The sequence below is a fragment of the Zingiber officinale genome, chromosome 2A (assembly GCF_018446385.1).
Source record: "Zingiber officinale cultivar Zhangliang chromosome 2A, Zo_v1.1, whole genome shotgun sequence".
Lineage (NCBI taxonomy): Eukaryota > Viridiplantae > Streptophyta > Magnoliopsida > Zingiberales > Zingiberaceae > Zingiber > Zingiber officinale.
The window spans coordinates 17,532,954-17,541,807 of NC_055988.1; positions in this window are offsets into that span (position 1 = coordinate 17,532,954).

Consider the following 8,854-nt stretch of genomic DNA (forward strand, 5'->3'; position numbering starts at 1 on the left):
TTGGGGCATTGACTACGGTAATGCCCCTTTTGACTGCAAGAGAAGCATATAATATGCTCCTTGCTCTTCTTTGTGTTGGGGATGGTCTCCTTGGGCTTCACCTTGCCCTTTTGTGTCACTTGGCCCTTCTTCTTGGCCAATTTAGGGCACTTGCTCTTGTAGTGCCCATGTTCCCTACATTCAAAGCATATAATATGATTTTTATTATTAATTGAAATATTTATACCTTTGCTTGTAGGGGTGACATCTTTCCCTTTGGATCCGGAGGTAGAAGCTTCCTCTTGATCCGATCTTGATTCTCCTCCATTTGATTTTTCTTGACTCGTGGAGGTAGAAGCTTCTTCTTCAATCTCTTCATCTCTTGACCCGGATGTAGAAGCTTCTCCTTCTTCTTGATCCGGTGTCACCAAGGATTGCTCCCCCTCAATCCTAGAGGTGGAGGCTTCATCATCTTGAATATGAAACAAGGAGTATGCTCCCTCCTTGTTCCCTTCGTTGCATTCCCTTGAGGATGAAGCTTCTTGGATCTCCTCTTCTTCGGAGGTTGAGCATCTCTCAACCTCGGAGTCCTCCTCTTGGTCTTGATCCAATGAGTCGCCCTCTTTGGATTCTCCTTGATTTGATACAGTGGAGGGGATCTCATGAATGCTTGCCAATTTGCTCCAAAGCTCCTTGGCATCTTCAAACTCTCCAATTTTGCAAAGAATGGTGCTTGGCAATAAATTGACCACAAGCTTGGTCACTTTGTCATTTGCCTCGCACCTTTGGACTTGCTCCGGGCTCCATTTGCTTTTCTTTAGAACTTTTCCCTTTGAATTTCTTGGAGCCTTGAAGCCTTCCATTAGAGCAAACCATTGCTCTATCTCCATCATAAGAAAATTTTCGATTCTTGATTTCCAAGAATCGAAACTCGTAGAAGTGTATGGTGGAGCCACCCTTGTGTCAAATCCAAGCCCATCTTGGAATTGCATTTTGAAGTTGAGCTTGATAAAGTCTTGAACTTGAAGAATTTGCTCCAACTTCTTCACCCTCTAGCTTTTCTTGATATGTTTGACCCTTCCGGCGATGATTCCGGTGAAGAGCGGCCTTGCTCTGATACCACTTGATAGGACCAAAAGTAGCTAGAGGGGGGGGGGGTGAATAGCTCGTCGCGTTCGCTCGGTGCTTGGCGTTGCTTGTTTCTTCAAGGATGCGCAGCGGAAATACAAAGAAACAAATACAAACACGCTAACACGATTGGTTTACTTGGTATCCACCTCACAAGAGGTGACTAGTCCAAGGATCCACACCAACGCACACACCCTCCACTAATGAAACTCTCCTTTATGGTAACTACCAAGGGCGGAGAAGCCCTACAAGACTCAATACAAGAAGAGAGGGAAAGGATACAAGAAATACAAGCTTACAATGAGTATAAACCCTAACCCTAGCTTCTCTTCTTGGCTTTGATCCGCCTCTTGACTTGGAAAACCTCCAAGATCCTTCAAGAACTGGCGATCTGAGCTTTGTGAGTGCTGTGGAGGAGCTGGCGAGAAATCTGGAGTGAATCGGAGAAGCGATGCCGAGCCATCGACCGCCTGCGGCTATAAACGACGCGAATCTCGATCGATTCGAATGTTCCCAATCGATCGGGAGGCTTTGGATCGATCCACGGATCGATCCGGCGCCTCGAGCTCCGAACGCTGGATCGATTCACGGATCGATCCGGCGCTTATCGCGCGCCACTCCAATCGATCCTCGATCGATTGGGACCTCGGATCGATTCACGGATCGATCCGAGCTCTGCATTTGGGACAGTCCGGATCGATCCACCGATCGATCCGAGCTGATCGATCCATCGATCGACTCGGTTTTGTCAAAACCAAATCCTAAACCTCAAACCAACATCGGTCAACCTTGACTGTTGGTATGTCATGCCTAGCATCTAGTCACTCCCTTGACTGCTAGGACTCCCTTACCAAGTGTCGTCAATCCCTTTGACCCACTTGAATTTTCTCGTGCAAGTATCCGGTCAATCCTTTGACCTACTGGACTTTTCTTTCATGCCAAGTACCCATCAATCCTTTGACCTACTTGGACTTCGGCACCGGATGTCGATCATCCTTGATCCATCTGGATTTTCCTGCCTGGCTTCACTCACCGGGACTTTCACCTAGCTTCACTCACTAGGACTTTCACGCTTCACTCACCGGATTTCCATCGCCTAGCTTCACTCACTAGGACTTTCACGCTTCACTCACCGGGGTTTTCCATCCGCTAGCTTCACTCACTAGGACTTTCACGACTCACGGGATTTCCATCGCCTAGCTTCACTCACTAGGACTTCCTTCTGCTTCACTCACCAGGACTTTTCTTCTGCCTGGCTTCACTCACCAGGACTTCCTTCTGCCTGGCTTCACTCACCAGGACTTTTCTTCTGCCTGGCTTCACTCACCAGGACTTTCATTTTGCCTAACATCCCAGTTAGGACTTCCCGGTCAAGTATCCGGTCAACCTTGACCTCCTTGACTCTTCTTCAATTAACATCTTATTGTCAAACATCTAAACCCAAACCAAGACTCAGCTTGGTCAAACAGGTCAACCTTGACCTGAGGGATATTGCACCAACAACTTCTTCCCCTATCTGAAATTTTATTTGAAATTATCTTTGCAAACTTTCTTAGAATATTTTTTTTAAACAGTAAGAAACGAACAAATACTGGTGCTGGACCCTCCAATGCTAGTACAGACCCTAGGTTTCCCACAGACGAACTTAGGATTAAGTTTGAGTCTACTATTTATAAGGCCATTAGGACTACCTGCATAGATAGATCGTTCTTTCTAAGGTCATGTCCCTCCGCTTTAGAGGTTATAGGCTACTATAACTTAAGGAACCTTGTCGAATGTACTAGTCCAATAAACATAAGTCTGTGTGCCGAATTTTGCAATAACCTAGTGAGAGTGGACGATCTCACATATACCACTAGGGCAGCAGGCATTGATATCACATTTTCCCCTACGACCATCCGAGAGTTCTTAGAGTTGCGTCCATCTACCTGTTCCTTTTTGTGCTATCCTCCGAGGGATCTACCATTCGGAGATCCCTACTCACATATTACTCTCGATACGATTTACTCGTATTTTTTTGGGGGAGAGAGAGATCCCACTGTGACACAGTTTAGGTCAGTAGAACTTCGGGTCCAGGACTACGCTCTTTATAGGGTTGTAGTCCTTTGCATTTTACCACTGACTACTCGGGACATCGCTGTGATGCGCCCATTCCATTCATTCTTACTTTATGCCCTGATTCATAGGTTAGATATTGACATCAGCCTACACATTTTCTCCACCATTATCTACTCGGCTGGATTCGTGACTGATAGACGAGTCCACATACCATTCGGTCACATTCTGACATCCTATATGTCCTCGTTGCGTATTGATGTCACTAGAGGAGACATTGCCCATATGACCGAGTTAGATGTTATAGCAGCACGGAACTTCTCCCTAGCCGGTATCCAGATAGATAGAGATGACGGGACTATGTCTTGGCGGAGGGGGGCACAGCACCAGCCCGATCCAGACGCACAGGTGGACGAGTTCATGCTCGCACTATTTCCGGAGGAAGCCGCACCGGCTCCACCACCTCCCCCAGCTCGAGCACCACGTCACGCTCCCCGCTCTCTATCCGACCGTATGACCGGACTAGAGAGAGCTATGGCGAGTCTCCAGCAGGAGAACTCTGATTTTCATCGAGACATTCGACGAGAGGTAGCCGAGTTACGAGCTGCCGGGGATACCCGACACACTGAGCTGATGACGCTTCTCCGATCCTTGGGATCAGGACCACCCCCTTCATCATCTCAGTAGATCTAGTTATGACTCACTTCTGTATCTACACTACTTGTAAAATACTTTGGATCTATCTAGTGATAGCTCAGACTCACATTGGTTATGTTCCAACTTGATAGACTAGGATTTTTTTTTTTTTTTAAAAAAACTTTCAAAAATGGTTTTATCAAAGTCAAATTTATTTGTTTTCAAAACTTGCCATTTTTAGATTTTCAAAAACAGTTTTGGCCTTAGACTAGTTTTGAATCCTTAGAAAGCATGTACCCATAGGACTAGTTTTTGAGCATCTCACCAACACCTTAGGCTTACCTTGCTTGTGTTTGACAAACATAGAAAGGGGTGAGATGCATAGGCCAACTGTCTGGACTTAAGATGCTTATTTCAGTGCATCAGCATAAGTCTGGACGTTAAATACAAATCAGACAGTAATCAGATTAAAGATAATCAGTCAAGTCATACACTGACCTTAATCTGACTAACCAAGTGAAAGCTACTATCTTCTGATAGTTAGTTAGTACCTAATTGGTTAGACAGCTGTTTAATTTTAAGATATCAAGTTCAGGGGGAGAATTTAATAGCAAAACTTGAAAGTTTAAATCCCATCTAATTTTTTTAAAACCTGAGTTTAAAAGTTGAATATAGCATATTTAAACTTATTCAGCTCTTGTAAAATATGCTTGGAAATCTTTACACACTTGAAAAGTGAAACTTGATTAACTTTATATTTTCCAAAAATTCAACTCGTCTCCCACAAGTCATTTTGACTATTTTTTGGTATTAAAAAAAAATTAAACCAAACTTAAATATATTGCAAAATCTAGTTACTTTTTGTAGAAACTCAACACTCTGATTATTTACCCTTGCTTTTTTTGATGAATGCCAAAGGGGGAGGGTTAGGTGGTTAAGTTAGCTAAACCAATTTGAAAATACAAACTAACTTTAAAAACCACATAAATGCATGTTGTTTCTTGCATATGTTAACACTAACTTAACCAGGTTGTCATTCCATCAAAAAGGGGGAGATTATTGGTGCAGTTAGCACTAACAATTTAACCCAGGTTTTGATGAATGACAAATAGGTTAAGTTAGTTTTGTTGTTGTCTGACACTTTGATCGAGTGTGCAGGAGAAGTCCGGCACGTGGTGGCCGGATGTCCCGCACGAAGTCAGCGGTCGACGGGTGGCCGGACGCTTGGCGAAGTCCGGCTAGGTCGACGGTGACCGAGATAGTTGGCAAGAAGTCAGCGGGTCGACGGGTTGACCGGACGCTTGGCGAGAAGTCGAGCAGTCGGCCGGTGGCCGGACGTCGGCGGGTAAGTGAGGTAAGTCACGGGAGGACGTGAGGACGCGTTCCCGAAAGGGACATTAGGCGTCGATCCGCTTAGATCCATTTTGGATGTCTAAGTCAAGATCGTGACTAGATTCCGGTGGAAAGACGGAATCTAAGTCATACTCTTTTATCCATCTGTTGAACTTTAACCGTGCTAACAACTGTTTTACAGATACATATTTGCCTCGGACTAACTTTGTTTTGCGGGAAAAGGGAGTTTTCTCAAACAAGGTGGTCCGGGCGCCCGGAAGGATCCGGAAGTTCTATCCAGGTAGTCGTCGCCACGTGGAGTATCATGGTTTGTGCGACTCGTACATTCGGTGGCAGGAAGTCCAGGCGCCTGGAACAGCATATAAAAGAAGCCCCAGACAGGAGTTTCAGATGAATTCAATCAAGCTGAGAACTCTTCTACTGCTAGTCTTGCTGCTCGACGTTCAGTGCGACGCCAACAAAGTTCCGACAAAGTGCTACTTCGGTTTTTATTTAATTTCCTTGTCGGTATTGCTTTATTGTCACTTGCATTTCCTGTACTCATTCTGTAATCATATTTCGACTTGTTAGTGATTGCCCAACGAAAGTGGTCAAGGACCACGGGCCTTCGAGTAGGAGTCGTCACAGGCTCCGAACGAAGTAAAAACATCTGTGTCTATTTTATTTTTCCGCTGCGTTTATACTCGTCTTTCTCGAATCGATATTCACCCCCCTCTATCGACTCTAACAGTCCTACACAGTTGAGGAGCTGGCTTCAAGAAACACATCATTGTCTTGTGACGCTCTATTCGACAAAGAGATAACAGATCTTATACCGCAATTTTTTGACAATGATTCTCAGTCTTCTGCTGCTTCTGATGAACAATCCATTATCTTGAGGGGCAATTCCCTTTGTTGCCTACTCCAGCAAAATACAGTGGGCGGAATGGTTTGGTCTTCGGATTCCGGCAAGCGCCGAGCTGATTCCACCCAGCACTCGACTCCGCCACCTCCGGCAGTGAAGTTGGAAGTGGAGGAACCCTTGGACGAGAAGCGCGTACGTCTCCACAAGAGGATCAGGGATGCGAGCACTTCGTGTGAGCAGGCTTTGTACAACAATGCGCTTGGGGAACCTGGACCATTGTTCTACGGCCCAGGAAGAGTCAGTCTCTAGCTGATATGAGTCAAATGATGCTTTCTTAGGCAAATGCAGGTAAAACTTTATGCTTCACTAGCTCGAAGGGCTCAGAAGTTGGTGAACAATCAGACTTCTCAGCTTCTTCGAGCTCATTGAGCAAGATCAAAGCTTCGAATTTTCCTGCTCATTATTGAGGATTGGGACATGGAAGTGTGTGTCTAGATATGAAGGTGATTTAGTGGCAAAATGTTACTTCGCCAAACATAAACTTGTATGGGAAGTTCTCGAAGGTGGCTTGAAGTACAAGATTGAGTTTCACTGTTCATTATTGCAATTAAGGAAGTATTTTTTGAAGGTGCCCATGGGACTTTGGATATTATGTTGGTAAGACCACCTCTTTTCTTCCGAGCGACTGATCCCCAACCAAGGAAGCATACACCGTGACAAGCAACTCGAGATTTTACCAACGGCCAAACATGTATACACAAGAGGCATCTACTTCAATGTCCCCGGACCTTGTTGAGCAAAAATTTTGAGATATTGATCTACTGTGATCCTCATTTGAAGCTACTTAGTCAGCAACCTGATATTATATTAGAATCGCCTTACTTTAATCCCCAGTACTCAGTTTTGGAAGATAAATGTGATTCTAAAAGTCATATTAATGATGTTATTATGGATGATTCTAGAACCACTTTCTCCGGCTTTTATGAACATGGCCCCATTGTGCAACATCATCAATCTCCAATAAGACGGAAACACAAGATTCTTTCGGGAGGACACTTGATTTTGATTCACAAGACACTCCTTCACCATGCTTAGTTGAGGAGCTGGCTTCAGGAAACACATCATTGTCTTGCGACGCTCTATTCAACAAAGTCATAATGGACTTTATACCACAATTCTTTGACAATGATTCTCAATCTTCTGCAGCTTCTGATGAACAATCCATCATCTCGAGGGGCAATTCCCTTTGCTGCCTACTCCAGCAAAATACAGTGGGCAGAATGGTTTGGTCTTCAAATTTCGGCAAGCACCGAGCTGATTCCACCCAGCACACGGCTCCGCCTCCTCGGCGGTGAAGTTGGAAGTGGAGGAATACAAGAATTCTGACTTTTAGCGATGCATAGCACGGTTAACATCGCAAAATATGACTTTTTGGTGATGTGTGGAATGTTACGCCGAGGATCTCCTGCTCATGGTTAACGTCAAATTACAGTGGGCAGAATGGTTTAGTCTTCGAATTTCGGCAAGCACCGAGCTGATTCCACCCAACACACGGCTCCGCCTTCTCGGCGGTGAAGTTGGAAGTGGAGGAATACAAGAATTCTGACTTTTAGCAATGCATAGCACGGTTAACGTCTCAAAATATGACTTTTTGGCGATGTGTGGAATGTTTCGACGAGGATCTCCTGCTCTCTCTCAACAGGTAATCCTTGGTTTATCCTTATACTGTATTGTTGCATGCCCTTGTTGTGGGTCGTAGATACGCGCGACCAATAGCATCTTTGGTGGCACACAACCAAATCGCAACGACCTGTTGCCGCCTCCTTGGCCGTACATGCGCGCGACCATTGGCCTCTTTAGCGGCGAGCGACCTGTGGTCTCTTTGGCGGCGTGCGACCAAATCGCAGCGACTTGCTACCGTCTCCTTGGCCACAACTGCTATCACCGTTAGCTTTTGCCACCGTGAGGAGCATTGCCACAATTTTGAAAGAACTTACAAAAAAAAAATAATTTGTTACCTAACTACATCATGTTTTGCATAATAATTACAACTAAGATTAACTCATACAATCTCAATGACTTTCCTTAATTATCTCTCTACCTTTATTTTGAAAACTTTAAAATTCTTTAATGAAAATTTCTTCTTCTATTTGAATCAAGAAATCATCAAGAATGCAACAAGATAGTGATTTTCACATGAGGCAAGTGACAACATAGTAAAGTTAATTTCTAGGAGGTCATAAATTATGCACCTTTGGACTTGGGATTTGTTAGCTTAGCTCTTATACAGTCAAAACAAGTTTTAAAATTTTGAAAAATTATTGAAAACAAATGTTCTATCAATTTTTCAATTCTTTCTTTAGCAATGTATGCGGGCATAGTAGCCCTCCCCGAGCTCAATTCTAATTATTAAATAGGATGCCACCAACTTATGGCTTAATGATTCAAATTGAACCAATCAAACCATTATGGTTTAGTATGAACAACCATTTGCTTAAATAGTACCTGTGGTTGCTACAATTACCAGCCTTGCTTAATCTCACATATTGGTTTTTCTACTAAATTAATTTACAAAAATAGAAATATGAATGCATTTTGTGCAATGCGATTGTTCGTGTAACATAAGTCATACTTTATCATTTGATCCATGTTTGACAAATTAGTGATATACTTAAGTAGGTATTTATGAAACAACTAAGAAAGTAGTTTAAAATTATTTAACTAAATCTATGTCATGTCATCATACTGAAATTGTGTCACTCTCTCTTTTCTCTTAGCAATTTGTATTTTAAGTTGGATGATATTTATGGTGTTCTCTACAATTACCCGCCTTGCTTAGTCGTGCATATTGATTTTTCT